Source organism: Scatophagus argus, chromosome 6 (genome assembly GCF_020382885.2).
Source record: "Scatophagus argus isolate fScaArg1 chromosome 6, fScaArg1.pri, whole genome shotgun sequence".
In the NCBI taxonomy this organism is placed as follows: domain Eukaryota; kingdom Metazoa; phylum Chordata; class Actinopteri; family Scatophagidae; genus Scatophagus; species Scatophagus argus.
Genome location: NC_058498.1, coordinates 17,545,127 through 17,561,543, shown reverse-complemented (window position 1 = coordinate 17,561,543; position 16,417 = coordinate 17,545,127). Strand labels below are relative to the sequence as shown.

Below are 16,417 nucleotides of genomic sequence, written 5' to 3'. Positions count from 1 at the left end.
AGAACTGTGGAGTTTTACTAATAACTCACAATTCTGACCAATATTTATTTGGATTTTAGCGTGTAAAATCCTTTAGCTTATTAGTAGAAGCAACCTCCCTCATTAGAAAACAATAACTTACAATGAGCTTCTATCGGGTGCTAATTTGGGGGCATGACAGAGGGAAGGACAAATATCTGCTCCCTGTTGGTTTTCATGTGTGACCTCTGACACCTTCATGTCCCCGTGTCAGGTCGGGGCCCTTTGAAGAATGGCCATTACAATTCCCAGAAGTGGCCACTTGAATCGGTCAGTTATTGACAATTGAACCCAGCAGGCCTCAGTGTGGTCATGCATGATGACATAACAGTCATACAAATCTGACAGAAATGAATAAATTTAAAGGGAATGTGGAATTAGTCTGAACTGAGAATTTGGATTTGATATTTTTCTAGCTGGGTGTATGTGTGGGGCTGCAGTGTCATTTAATATATTCAAATACATATGAAAGAACGTGAATTATGTGTGAAGCAAATTTTATTAAGTGAAATTCAGGTTACATGTCAGATAAACAAAAGTGGGGTTTTTTTTTATTATTTTTATTTAGGATTTTGAAAGCTGAAGAAAATTTTGAAGTTAATTTTTCTCAAATAAAAGGCAATTTTTTGAGTGCCAATTAAGGCCACAGCAAACATCATTCCTGTGAATGAATAAATAAATACATTAATTACTTCATTAAATAAATACAGAAATAAATATTTTGAAGTTCTTAGAAATGGAGAGGAACAGTCCTAATTTAGCTTTACACAAATATAGGGAAAAGTCAAACAACATAAAAGACGCAATTCAGACACAAAGTTGCTCGTTCACTAAACATCCATTTGTGCTGAATGAGCTTTACCGCGTAGCATATATACGTTTTATAAAGGCAAAAATATTCGTTAGATTCTCCTTATATATTCCTGCCATATTCTGTGCAGAATTAGAGTCTAATTTCCGCTGAAGTTTAAAGACAGAGTTGTCTGTTCCTGTAAAAATAAACTCTTCCTACTTCTAACTAACCGTTCGGCTGTGCCTGGCCATCAGCCAACATCTATGCGTTGTCTTTTTATTGTTTTATCCACTATCCAGAAATGTACAATTATATAACTATTATTAGGCCGAATAAACCAAAATTATATTTAGATTGGAATGCACATTTTTTGAAGTACCTAGAAACAAACTAAAGCATTTATTGAAGATATGATTCGCAAAATCCTAAATTATTTCAACCTGATTTCGGGTTGAAAAAATGCAACCAAAAATCTTTGTGAATCATTTATGCAGTTTTTGTGTTTGTAGGGAATTTATTCAGCATCTAATTCCGTATTTGTCATTACTTCTCAGCAAAAAAACAAACAAACAAACAAAAAAAAAACACTTTCATGCTGGAGCCACAAACACAGACAAATAAAAGAAACAATAATTATTTCTCCGTTGTTTTGCATGAGGCCAGATCATGTCGTAATGTAACTGTACAGCTGTGAGAGAGAAAACCACTGATGGTGGCCTTTTGTTGTAATGATGATTGCGGTCTGTTGGATTACACTGTTGTGCACTCTGATGAGTTTAGTCCTTCAGGTTCATTATAACTTCATTATTTCAAGGTGATTCACGTGTTGTCAGCAAAGTTGTGCGATTAATGACTGATTTCTTCTGCATCATCACAGGCCTACCGGGTTGTTCAGCGACACCATCCACTTCTGTACGGACCTTACTAAAGATTAAATATTCATCTTTATACAATTCCGTAGTGATATACTTATTCGCGTTTTAGCATTTTCATATTTCATCAACATTTCTTTTTCGGTTTGAATAAATTTAGAAAATGTCAAAAACACGAATCCGCCTCCTCCGTCAGTGACATGACCATTTAATCATCACAGCTTTACACTTTTATTATATCCTTCTGCGTGAGTCTGGGGGTTGTGTTTCTGTTATACTGCTGTGAGGAGCTTACATTTTAGAGACTTTTCAGTACGTTGAGGATTTAGGCCAGTCAAGCCTCAAACAGGCCGGAGCGCTAGTGCTGCTTTTCAGCCAATAGGTGCCGCTGTTCAGCTCGAATCGTCTTGAGATTCACTGGGGTGTCCACTACTGCCTGCCTGTTTGTTAGTTTGCGCCCAGCTTACAGGGGACACGAAATATGTTGTCCCATCATACGTTTCGCGTAATGTTGCCTAAGCTACATCTTACATGTGGAAACTGTATGAACGTGGGGGTTTTAGAAGGTTCGTATCGGCTGCTGTTCATGATATTTTACCAAAGCGGTGGGTCTTCACTTGAGAACGAACGTAAAGCAGGACTGAATATCATCATTCAGATCTTTCAAATCCCGTCACACATTTGAGGCTTCAGTCTTAATGTTCAAATTCCGCTAAGAAGGAAAATATATCCTTAATATGAGATTGTGTGTCTTATATTGTATTGAAATAATTTTAATATTAATAATAATGATGATGTGCTTAGTGTAATAGTGTAAATTATTCGCGTCTCATTTGTATTTGCCACTTTTCGTTTTCTACAATGCACGCATCAGCTTTGGGGTTTACAAGTCATAATGACTGTAGTTCCTACAAATCCTGCAAATTAAAACACACACACACACACACACACACACACACACACACACACACACACACACACACACACACACACGCACGCACTAGGCCTGCACACAGTAATTTGTTTATTCAGAAATTCCAAATGCCTTTTAGAATGTGTCTATTTCTTCTCAAAAATAATTACAGCAAATTAAAGCTTGGCCTTTAAATGCAGCAGCGGCGGCGGTGGCGTCGATAGGAAAAGTATAACACAAATCAGTCTTGCCGAGACCCCGCGAACATCCTCTGTCGTGGTTCCCACACACAGGCGCTTGTTTAGAATAAACTATCCCGGCGCCTGACGTCAGCACGCAAACATTACGTTCTTTTCAAAGGCTGCTTTTGTTGCGTTGACTCTCCTCTGTCTCCATCACCATACAATATGTGGTTCTGCTTTACAAAGCCTTAGCTCAGTAATTTTTACTACCCTCATGACTGACATTGGGCACACGAGCGTCCACCGTGCGCTCGGTTACGCACAGAGAGGAAGGGGACGTCGCAGCACGTACAGCAACGTGACTCCCAGGAGCTCCGGGGGAACATCTGCTTCTCCTGGCGCTGCTGAGGCTGCGGCAACAGCATCACACACTCTGCTGCTGCGTGCTGCTCTTTGATCGTCCCCATCTCTCACAAATGCTTCCTCTTTTGCACCCTTTCCCCCCGCAGCCTTGCCTGAAACCTCTGGAAACTACAACGTCCTGGTTAATGGCTCGTTCTGGCTCGCTCTTCTCGTTGAATCAGGTGCTTCAGTCAATCAAGGTGCATGTTTGGAGATCTCTGTTCAGTGGAGATTCTCCTCTTGCCGGCTTCTGCCCAAACCTGACTCTACCCATCAGGACTTGACTGTGCCGCTGGCTGTCAAGGGGACAGGGGGGGAGGATGAAGTGTGTTGGGGAATGAGGAGTGTGCCTTCTGTGGCACATTAGTGATAGCACCCTCTGCTAAACAGCATGCTGCTGCGATGTGCTTTGACATCACTCGGCGTCGAGCTAAAGCTTTTTGATGCGTTCTTTCCCTACACCCGACAAAATCCAAATTTTGGGTCTGCTGCATCCCCCTCCCTAAAGAGTCCTCAGAGGTGGCTTCCTCCACCGACGTGCAGCCTCAGAGGCTGCGGCTACAGAGGCTGCACGTCGCTCCTCAAGTCTATGAAATGCTGCCAAAAACAGATGCTGGCTGCAACTGAAGAAGGAGACGCGCCGATCAAACAGAACAATGGACACCAGCTCACAATGGTCAGTGCATAGGCTGAGGGGTGCGAAGTGTGTTTGAGGTTCGGTACACGTCGTCCATAGCAGCCGGCGTTAGTGTGTGTGTGCGTGTGTGTGTGTGTGGGGGAGAGAGAGAGAGAGAGAGAGAGAGAGAGAGAGAGAGAGGAGGGGACCCGCGACGTAGCAGCTCCGCTCACACTGTCATCCGACGCTGATGAGGAGATGTTGGGATGCGGGAGCGGATGCTGGCCGCAGTATCGTCGCGGCCTCTGTGCGAGGTGAAAGAAGCCCTGTTGTTGTTTTTTTGTTTTTTTTAACATCACTTTTCTGTGGGTTGGATCATCAAGTCATTTTTTAGGTTTACTCTCAGTCAGTGAAGGCTCATAACGTTCGGGTTCCTCCCTGGACTCCTGGCTTTTAGTTTGGGTTCACTCCAGAGGTGATGGCAGAAACTCGCCTTAATATACAGAATGGACTTGAACCAGGGATGCGGGATTTATTCAAAGTTGATGGCATGTAAGTATGATTTTTGAATGTTTTATTTGGTGATTTATTATTTTTAACCTTTAGGTTAAGAGGAATGAGGATACCTGGCATTTTGATATTAATAATAATAATAATTTATGAGTGGAAATAGTAAAATAAATAATTAGAAAAGCAGAGTAAAATAACAATACATTGTTTCTATAAGGGTGACATTCTAGTTTAAGTGAAACAGAGGACTGCTCTCTCACACGCAGCGGAGGCTTGAGTGGCAGCGGGCTGGTCCATCCCATATTAGCGGGAGCATCCATTGAGCGGTGCTGAGGCGGGCTGAGTGGCCCCAGACCTGGCGTTTATAAAGCAAACAGTTGTGTGATTGTTAGCAGAGCCTGGGAAAATGTCCCCTTGGCTGGGAGGTGGAGGGACTTGACGCCAGAGCCTCTTGTTAAGAAGACTTGTGTGCTCCCAGACAGCATTGTGATGCTAATGAGCACCAGCACGTTGTTGAACTTGATGTTGACTTTTTTCTTTCTTTCTTAGGGCGATTTTTTCCCCTTCTGTCTCTCTCCTTTCTTTCTTCTTCTTCTTCTTCTTTTTTTTTGGTGGCTTGTTTGTGGGAAAACCTTCTCCGCGGCTACTGTGTGAAATTAATTAATCAGGCCTTTGCAGCTTACTACAACAGAGAGCCCTCAAATTCTTGGAAACATACGGAGTTACTTTTACTTTTTTTTTGCTGTTGTAGTTGGCGTTAAAGTTTTATTTTTCCAGTCCTGTTCTAAAGCGAGAGATAACATACATTTTCATGGATGAGATTATTTTTTTTTTCTCAAACCCAAATTAACACGTATGTCTAATGAGTGCATATTTTAAAAGCTGGTAGTTTGTATTATACATGATGGAAACAGTCATATATTTGAATATAAATATATCTAAATATCTGAAATAAAATACAGAATCTTGTAACAGTTTTAAAAATATTTTTTCTTTCTTTCCGGTTCAGTGCAACAGGTGCAGGCCTACTGTAAACCGAGCTGTCAGTCAGTCCCTGGTCTCCTCATTTCGACTGTTTCTCACACACATGAAACCGAACATACAACACTGATGCTGTATTCAGTCAAAAGCGAGATTTAAGTTAAATTGACTTCAGCACACAGTTTCGCTATAAACACAATAACTCGTGTCAACATAAAAACCAATATCGGATGTAAAGCTTATCTGATGTAAATTTAATATTTAAATATGAGGATTTTAGATTTAAATCATGCTTCTTTGCCTCGTTAATATCCCAGTTATACCAAAAAGAAAACAATATTGTACTTGCTTTAGCTTCTTGAAGTCTTTTAGATCATCGTGTTATTCATTTCATTATTTCACCGAGTAACAGTTAAAAACTTTCACTGTAAACTCTGTTTCATGTTGTGTAACCCCTCGATCAGAAAAGAAAAAAATGTTTTTCTACGTTCATACGATGACTCGGATTTAATTGGGAATGTATTTCATCGCAGTGTATTACATCCCAACAGTTTTAGATTTGTCTGAATCAAGGCAAACTATTTGAGTTTGCGATTCCAAACCAGCGCCACGAATTCAGTTAATTCGTTTCAGCACCAAGGACAGAGACTGTAGAGCTGACCTGCAGTCACAAGTGTTAACACAGATAAGCACTTATTTAAGTCTTATTTTTGTCACCTCTTGTGCTCTTTCGTCCTTTTAGATTTTTTTTTAATTTTAAGTTTAGCTTAAACAAAAACAATAGATAAAGAAAAAAACTGCAGAATCATTCTGATATACACACCGTAAATACGACGTGTTTAATGAACGGAATAAAGCCGAATAAACAATATGGCGGGTAACTTAATTACTGTCTGACTGACTGTGATTTTAGTTTACGTGTCTAGGACAAATATTATGAAAGAAGCACACAGTGAACACGAAATGAACAAACTGCAACCGAACAGAGTAGAAACGCGTTAGTGAGCGTGAGGTGTTCAGCTCGTCTTCACTGCACACCTGGCTGTACGCTACGTCTGACAGGACGTGACGCAGTCAGGGGGCGTGTCCAGATAGGAGGCAGACAGAGTCAATCAGTGTTAACGTACAGCAGCACAATCATGCAAAGGCAGAGCAGAGCACGGACACACACACACACACACACACACACACACACACACACAGAAACACTTGGGCAACTTTTCACCTTAAATTCTAGCGATCCACTATTCTACTTACTTAATTTAAACACATTTTTATTTTTTTTAAAAAAATAAATAGGCTATTTCTGCTTCAGCAAATCACAAACATAAAAAATACCAATGCCATAAGCTATTTACAGGAGTTATGACAAGAAATGAAAGTTGTACTAATTTGAAACAAATTTCTATCTCAGATGTTTAGTTTCTCAGACATGAAGATTTAATTACTAAGCTATGGAATCGTTGAGAATGGGCTTCTTATTCTGAAAAGATGAAAATTATTTCCTGTGTATCTGCTTACAGCCTACAGCTTGAGAAAGCCTCCTAAAATCTCTTCAACTCCTCCCTGAAATATTTCATCAGCACAGGAGACTTTATTTGCAAGCCTACGGAAAACTGTCAGAGCTGATTAAAATTCAAATGAGAACATTACTGTAGGTCACACACAAACTGTACTGACTTTAACTACAGAAAACACATGAGAAACTAGTTATTACTTATTTGAAATTGAACATTGCGCTAACTATAATTTTAAATGAAATGCATAATTGTATAAAATAGCTCTGTTTAACTCGTAAAATCACAAGCATACGATAACACATTATATGCTTCTATTCCTCTAGTGATGTTGAGCGGTAATGTCACGATAATGTCATCCTTTTAATTTTCTTGATAAGGCTCTTGGATAACCATCTCCCTGAAATTATATTTAAAACACAAATAGGTAGCATGCGGTAGACTCATTTTAGGCATGGAGGGAAATGTATAAATAATAATAATAAAGCTATTCTTTTTCTTGCAAAAAAATAGAGATAGATTTTTATTTAAAAAAGTGTACATTATAGGACTAACCTTCACCTTTTGCCACTGCATTATTCTGTCCTGCAACCTGCAGGTTGTTACCTGGTTCAGTGAGTCTCTGCTCCCTCACTGTGTCTTGATGGGGACTAACTTTCTGTCCTTATTTGCACAGACAGGGTGTGGCTGAAAGACGGATAGTTTATCGTCCAAAAATCTTGTCTGATTGTATTTCTCCAAGGCCTGTTTCCAGTCAGCTGACTCTTGTTGCACACTGTTGCACTCTGTGCCTCCGTTTAGGACAAAGCCGGTCAGTGTATGGCTTTGAATGCTGTGTTTGCCGCACCGTTTTGGTGCTGACTGAATTTGAATTATGGTACATGCGTTAATTGGATCTTCCATATACAGGCATATGACATCATTCCTCACTTTGTTAGGGCCAAGATCCCCATCACCACCACCAAATATAGAAGCGGTGGCTGTTTATGGTTTCTGATGTTTGTTAGCTTGTTAGAAGCTTGTATCATGAATGAATGTCGGCGCGTTTTTTGCACATCTCTCGAGTGGTTATTCATTTTCTACCGTCTGTTTTCTCCGCGTGCCCGTTATGTCCGCCCCGTGTCTCTCGTGCTCACCCATGTGTGTGCCAATGAGCACGCCTAATTCTGCGCTCTCCAGCAGTCTGACCCGGAGGCCCTCGGGCGGCCCTCCCGCCTCCTGCGCCCCACATCTGACACTCTGATGGCCGAGGCGCTTTCTCCTCACTATCATTTTCTCCTGCTCGGTCTTTGCTTCAGTGTTTCTGACAGTTCGGAGTGGACGTTAAGTCCTCCAAGGATGCACATGCATACACCGATGGTGGTGCTGTGCGTGAGATGGGCTTTGTCCTCGCATATGTGCCGGCATCCCACATGGATGAAGACGGCTGGAGAGAGCCGGGGAGAGAGGCTCCAGTCCCGGACTGAGTGGAGGACAATATCTCGGCCGTGACAACGATTTGTGGATTTTAATAGTTTTTGTCGTTTTTAATAACAAAGCACGCGTGGCTGTCCGATTATGGAAACTGTTCTTTCAAATAGCCAGAATATGTGAGTATTCTGTATATTTATTCTCAGTTCAAGGTTATTTTATAGAAAGTGTCGTTTCAGCAACATTTAAGAGCATTTTAATGAAGGAAGAATACAGTGACGTTAAATAATCGGCTGTTGTTTGTCTATAATATCAAATGCATCCCACAATGGCAACCTCCTCACAGAATTACTTACTTTTGGCAACAGATGTTTTAGAAAGATGCCAAATGATTTCATCCTGACGTTTGTCCCAGTGTTTATCTGTGATCTGCATTTTTCTGCATTTAAAATTCTGACTTAAACGCCCAACGTCAGTGCTGTCTTGAAAATCCATATTTACGCAGTTTAATGACCATGTTTTTGGTGATTACAAAGAATTCTGAGAGCTCGTCAGGCTGTCACGAACTAATCTAAAGTACACAGTGACATCCATTGAGGCTGGACCTGTTCCACTAGATCATGTTGTTGACATTTAGCTGGAAGCCCCTCTACTATACGCTGTATGGGCCTTTGGTTGTTTGTCATGCTTTCAAACAATTCATGGATTAATTCACTCAACACGGAAACTATGCTCTGTGGTCTGAAATGGGTCGATGTGAGCTGGCATTTCGAACAACAATAAGCTGGTTGTTTGTGAGGGCCTGTTAGTGTGTTCTCGGTGGAAGTAATAGCGTCTCTCATCTCGCTTTGCAGGTTGGGTTAGCACGTAGGAGCTCAAAGTGGACCTGATGGTATTAGTACGTACATGTAAGCTGTATTAAGGTTATTGGTGGCATGGAGTCCAGTTTGGATGACAGGCGAATGTGTCATCGTCCTCCTGCAGCTGGATGACTTCACCCTGCAGATGCTCGCCAGGACTTGTGGGAAGAAGTTTAAGTCAACAGCAGTGAATCCACCGTCATCTGAAACCGTGTAGTATCGTTGCAGGAAGGAGCTACTTTTGTTTCGAATAATACACTTTGTAGCCTACTGTTGCTGATCATCTTCTGATGATACTGTAACATTTTTATTTTGCCCGCCCTCTTCATCATTGCAGTTCTGGGCTAATCTAAAGCAGTCTGAGGACGTGGTTTTTCTGTAAATGGCAGGGAGGCTTTACCTGTAAAGGCAATAATAAAATAGGATATTACCTATAACCGAAAGCTTCTGGCATGCGCGCAGATATGTGTGTATATTAGCGACTGATAGACAGACAGGGAGAGAGGGAGAGACAGAGAGGGAGAGAGAGGGAGAGAGAAAGGCGTGCGCATGCAGGCGGAATGCAATGGCTCCATGTGACCACAACACAAGCAGCTCCGGCGGCGGCGGCCCCTTTAAGAGACGTGGGTTAGTTTTTCTCTTTGGTTATCTAGCTGTATGAGTTTATGTAATATCATAAAGCTAGAGAACCGAATGTATAAACTAATTCTGCAGTCGTCACGGCGGAACGAGCCGGAACCGGGACCTACGAGGAGGGGTGGATGGATGCAGCCTGCACGGAGGATTGGAAGCCCGCGGCAGCGTTCGTGCATCGCACCGAGAAACGCCTCCCGCCTCCATGGACGCATGCCGGAGCACAGGAGAACGCCGCCCGGCCAGGAAAACGGATTCATAGCGCTAGATTTCTTTCAAGGGGGGATGCATGGAGTGACACTAGTTAGCATCCGGAGACAAGCTCCATTCATAGAGTCATGGTGATGATGATGAGGAGGAGGAAACGGAGGAGGAGGAGGGCGACTCGGCTTCTGACTGTTTCTCTTAACGGGACATAACTGCCTGTTAGTCACATGATACCGCCTTCTAATAGACATGCTTCACATGTTTTTCTGATGATTGTGTAGTTCGCTGGATGCTGAAAATCAGGAGGTGAGATGAACACGGGTTTGTAGCTGGGAAAGCGCCTGATTGGACGACTCGTGGGAGTCACGTGTTCCACCAGTAGCCCCCATGTCCCCTTGCTGCTGGCCCATCTATGAAGTGATATGGAAAGAGCTTCAACAATCAAAGCTAATGCACCTACAGAAAGCTCTTACAAAACGCATGTTGCTTTGTTCTCTGCGTACAAAGTTGATGTGTGGGAGATGTATTTTGTTCGCCATACTGTGCTAAGTGCTGGATGCAGTGAGAAATAATCCCATCATCAGGTCCATTCTCATGGCTGAGTATATTTGGTACTGAACAGCAGGCGCAGCAGAGATCTGTGTAGCAGGGCATCAGAGTCATGTGTCACGGGTTATGAAGTGCAGAAGAAGCTGATATTGTGATTCAGTAGGTGTTTGTCAAAGGGATCTCGTTATATCCCTGGATTTAGCTTGATTGATGCTCTTATTAACAGCAGCTTCAGGCCTCATGCATGTGGAACAGAGGACAAAATGATGGCTCCCAGGGCTGAGGAAGAGGCGACAGGCAGACAACATAGATAACCTTGTGTCTTTTTTGTGCTAGTTTGGCTACATTTTCACAGGTGTACTTTATTCGTATAGTTGACACAATAACATGTTACGTATTACGAGTTAGTTGCCACCATTATGACAGTTTCAGAATGACACATATCTGAAACTCTGTAACTGACTGGACACTTGGCCACATCAACACGTGCACACACGCCACATAACACCAACAAGTGTGTTTCCATTCCTGGTGTACAGTAAGAGGCCACACAGAGAATCTGGAAGCAGTACTGAGGGACAGGAAGGCAGGGTCAGCCAGGCTGTCCAGAGACTGGACTTATTTTCAGGCCTGTTTTACAATGCTGTTTGGGCTGCACATCATCTCTTCTTCCTCCACTCCATCCAAGTCAGAGAGGAGCTCCTGTCTGGTTCCTGGACTGCCTGAGTGATAGGTTGTACTCCGAAGCGGAGCCTGTTGAATTTTAAACAAGCCAATTCTGTGTTAGCTGCTAAAGCTGTAGCTGCTCTTTGTGGTGGCTCTGCTCTGCATGGTGCTGTGTGCGTGTGTGTGTGTGTGTGTAGCAGCATAAAGCCTGATGCTACTGTTAGCAGGACCCAGCTTACTGCGTCACAGACTGGGGCAGGTGGAGGTGGTGAGGAGGTTCACTGAAATATCTCTGCCTTTCTTGCTTTTTGTGGTGACATGCTGCTACACTGCTGCATGTGTTAATACACACAGTGCCTGGCAATGTGACTGTTTGTCACTGTTGTGTGCTATGGGAAACAATAGGTATTTTACTATTGCAATTACCATGATATTAATGATAATTTCAGGCTATCAGTATGAGCTGTGCAGTTATGCTTGTGGTAGTTTAATCGAGCGTGGCACAAATGAATGTTTTCATCAAAGAGACTGCAGGAGCCTCAGGAAACCCATGTCTCAATTGTAATGTGACAGGAACTAGTAAATGATCATGTCCCAATGAGACAATATTTTAATACACAGAATTAAAACTTGTATTTTTTTCAGCCATACAGTCTCGGCATTGGAAGTAAAACTTGAATTGTGTGCAGAATTTGCAAATCCACAGCCCTTCTGTTCTTTTCATGGTTAATTGCAATAAGCTTAAGCATTAATAATACGACATGTTTCCATATGTATTTGACAATGGTGGTGTGCGCTATGACTACGCCTCATGCCTTCCCAGCTTTCGCCCAGTCGCAGTAGAAATTAATGCATTGCTGAGGGGTAATAAATGGAGGATATGGGGAGAACCCTTTGAGATTGAAAGGCAGTCTGAGAGGCAGGCTAGACGTCGGTTTTCCCACATTAATATGTGTCTGTCTGGGCCCTCTCCACCATCAGGAGGAGGCCCTCAGCACCAGATGGAGCCCAGTCTAGTCTACGTCTAGTCCACCAACACCTGCCATAAGGCTGCATTAAACCTTCTATTGTCTCTCATAGTGATTTATCCACATTCATCCATATCTATTTGAAATTTTATTGTTTCACCAGCTCAAATTTATTCTGCGTGCTGTTGCGATAGAGAAATTAACATTTAAATAAAACAAACAAACAAAAAAATGCTTAGAGAGAATATGATTGAAAATGATGCAGAAGGAATGAGGTGAGAGGATAAAAGGGTAGGAGAAGAGGTGTGTTTATGCATGCATGTCGTGCATTTCTAACCAGCTTGTCATGTCTGCAGCCTTTCCTGCTGAAGCGTGGATATGTCAGTGTGCCCCCCATCTCTCCCTCTCTTTATCTTTCTTCTTCTCCCACTTGCTTTGTATTGATAACTTTGAATATTTTCATGTTGTACTTCGGGTTGTTGCATGAGGGCGAGTGGCACTTGCTGGAACAAAGCAGTTGTCCTATACACAGCAGAGCCATTGTTTTAGGCTTACAGCCCTGCTGCATTTCCGAGATGCCATCCTATAGATGTTATCTTGTTTGTGTCACACTTGGCCACTAAATTGCAGAGCTGTGTGTGAGTGCGTGTAGGTGTGTGTGCACACGTTTTTCGCCATTTGTACGTGTGCATCTCTGCATGTGTTTACGTGTGTGCACCCTGCACCCTCAGTGCCTCATTTCCCCTCTCTGCAGAGTACAATAAACATGACAGCATATTGTCAATTACAAAATAGGTCTTTTTTTCTTTTTTCTTTTTTTTTGTGCTATATGAGCTCGGGCTGCACAGACGTTTATTTTGCTCAATCGCAAGGCTGTGGTCAACATCGGGATGTGTGAACAATATTTTTGCAAAAGCTGCTTCTATAATTTCTGTGTTCATGTAGAAAATTGCAGAATATCTGCCTCAGAGTACTTCCTGGAAAGCATTTTCCAGTGGTTGTTTTCGTTTCATAATATTTTGAGAACTGGGTTGTTCTGTGAGCATCGTTTCTAGTAACGTCGATGAATTTTACTCAAAAAAACTGCTTTAGAAATTTTATTTAAGCTAAATACACTTGATTGTTATTGTCATAATAATTATTATTATTATTGTTGTTATTATTGTTATTATTATTATTATTATCATCATCATCATCATTACTATTATTACACTTTGATTCAGATCTAAAGCAATTTATGGTTCACAGTGTATCTGATCAAAATCCATATTCCAGCATTATCAATTTTCTATTATCATTTTACCTTGAATTGCATTGGCCTGTATAAACCTTTTCTCTGAACTTATGAATTCTGGGTTTGGTAGCCTAGCAACAGCCTCTGACCCATGCAAGTGAAAGAGAAAAAAAATTGAAAGGCTGACATGCAGGCTTTAAACCCGCAAAGGACATCAGGTTTCAGCGGATGTAATCTTCCAGCATTTTGTGTAATTGCTTGTGAAGTGTGTGTGTGTGTGTGTGTGTGTGTGTGTGTGTGTGTGTGTGTGTGTGTGTGTGTGTGTTGAAGAGACTGGTATTGTCATGTATTTACAACTTACAGTTGAAACAGAAAATATAAGAAACTTTCCACACACAAACCTATGTAATATATAACCTAAAACTAATCATTTTGTGTTTTTTTTTTTTGTAATTTTCCAGTGTCACAAAATGCTCTTCATTATCCAATCAGGATACACGAATGTGTCGATAATCTGTTTGGTGTTTCCCTTTTTCCCATTACAGTTTAAATTATAAATTTTAATTTTTGTCATCTAGTTTTCTTTACAGGCCCAAAGCTATTTCTGTATCAGTAGAAGCCAAGATAATATGAGGAAGTGACTACCAAAGTATCTGTTTTTCACTTTCTATTTTACAGACAAAACCTGACAAATTTATAATTTTTTCTTTAAGTCGTAATATCTAAAATCTTTTTTGCATAATGTCAGCTAATATAATGACATAAATTATACTAGAATTTAAAGGCAAGAGTTTTTCTTTAAATCGATGCAACATACCCTGAAATGTGGCCAAAACATTTCTTTTTTGCACTTCAAGAATGTTGTGTCAAAGAGAATAAACCACACAGAGGAGTCGGGTTATGACCTGCTGCAGGAGTGGACTCTTTCTCTCTCTCAACTTTACCTTCTGTGTTTTTGCAGGAATCTGTGGAGTGCAGGCAGAGGCCCAGTCCACACACACACACACACACACACACACACAATGTGCAGGCCTGCGTCTGAACCTGCAGGTCATCAGGTCAGCAGAGACAACACACCACCTCCAGCTCTGAGGATCAGAAGTCGCAGACCGGCTCAGAACGAGGCTTCATCTCTCCAAAGTTACAGGTGAGACTTCATAATAATCTTCCACTGTGCGCTGTCACTCATTTGTAAACGCACTTGAACTTGAACTCTTTACACACTGGCATCCTTTCATGTAATTACACTTGAAGCCTGTTTGTTTTGAAGCCTGTATAGTGGCACAGCGTTATTGCAAATGTGCAAGTGAAAAGTCCTGATTTCATCCTAATTTATCTCCTGACAAAAGAACGGCGAGGTGGACATGCCTCTCGTTCTTTACGTGCGCACTTCCTCGATCGCCCTCTCACTCGCCCCTCGCCCCGTGCTTTATAACGTCTGATCCAATTTGTTAGATTCTTCGGTTTTTGGCAGATAAGACGCAGGGTGGCCACTTGTGTAATCTATATTTTAATTCCTTTGTCCATGCTTTTTATCCCTTTAAGTGTACATAGGGGGGCTTGGCCTGGTGTGTGCGCAAGGTGTTCTCATGTGGAAAGACTGCCAGGGTGGCTAAGTCCCTCACGCCTCTAATTCTCTCCCTCCCCCTCCCCTCTGCTCTCTGTCCAGGCCTTGTATCCCCGTCCACACACACACACACACACACAGAATCATCTCTGTTTTTGGTTTCTCTTTAATTTTCTCTAATTTCACATTTGGGGAAAATGTCCCAAGATGCACCTTAATAACTCTGTGAATGCACCTGCTTTTCTCCAACTATATTTATATTTGTGTCTCAACTCTTTCATGCTGTGAAGTGGCACCATTATTGTTTTAGCCAAATTCCCTGCCTGATTATTGTAAAGGCACAGGATTCTTACATATTAACCAACTGCGTACGTGTTGTCGTAAACTAGTTTCCACGGACTTTTGGCCCCGGCTGTCAGCCTTAAACCTCACAAGCGGCAGGTTTTTATAACGGCGTATAAATGCTGGAGATGATGGAAAGCTGAAACCAGAACTAGGTGACTCACTCACTTCCCTCTCAGCTTCCTTCTCAGTGTTGAGTGACACGCCTAAAGATTACCTTCGCTCTCCTAACAGCTGCTATAGCGGGCCATCAAGGCAGAGAATGCTGCTCAGCTCGTGCATGTTCAACCTCCTGCGGAGAACAAAGTAGACGGAGTGATGGAGGGAGCGTTGGAAAGGGGAGGAGAGGGAAATGAAGCCCTGTACGCAGAGACTGAGGTCCGTCATCAGGGAGAAACAGAAGAAGTGATTTTTTTTTTCTTATTTCCCTCCAGGGTTAGATGAACGTTCTGTGACATTGGCCTAGTTCTATATCAGCATGCCCCCCCAGAGAAAGAATTGCGTTTGAGAATCAGACAAGGGAAGATCAGAGGAGATTTCACAGCCTGTGGCTATCCTCCTCCATAGAGTTCGACCACCTCTTAAACCTCCTTCGCTTTGCTTCAACTCGATAAGGGCTGCCGGTCTACTTAGTCAATATCATATCCACAAACTAGATAAATCGATGCAAACAAGCTTTGGCTGGACATGGGCTTTAGAAGTGGAGGCATAGCTACAGGCTAAATTTGACGCAGAGACGCATCAATCCAGAAGTGACACTCTTCACATCCTCTTTGTATTCATAACAGCAATTAAGGGCCGAGACACGTGGGTATGCCTTGTTTTACCCGCACAGGGCCCATGTTACAGTACGTGCATTTGTTACAATTGCTTGTACAGGAAGTGCAGGCCGGAGGATGTGTGATTTCACACGTAGCAGTGTTGCTTCCACAGCCGAGCACTCTCATGTATATGGAAAGACTTGAAGAGAGGGAAGCAGTAATCCGCTCATTTACAGTACCTCAGATCCGGTCTGCCATCTCGCTCTCTCCCACTCACACACACGCTCATACTCTTTCTCAAACACACATACCTTGGTGTACCATACCCCCCCCCCCCCCCCCCCCCCACCGACACACCCACACACCCACACACATACACAGACACACACACACACACCCCTTTCCATCCACATTCG

The 16,417-nt window shown here is 42.3% G+C and overlaps 1 long non-coding RNA gene across 1 annotated transcript in view; it reads left to right on the top strand.

The window, feature by feature from the left end:
- The first annotated feature begins 3,148 nt into the window (after positions 1 to 3,148).
- Positions 3,149 to 16,417, top strand: part of LOC124061156 — a 37,600-nt gene continuing 24,331 nt past the window's right edge. The window contains exons 1-2 of the long non-coding RNA XR_006843686.1: positions 3,149 to 4,348; positions 14,293 to 14,478. This is a non-coding gene — a long non-coding RNA (uncharacterized LOC124061156). The remainder of the gene's footprint in view (positions 4,349 to 14,292; positions 14,479 to 16,417) is intronic.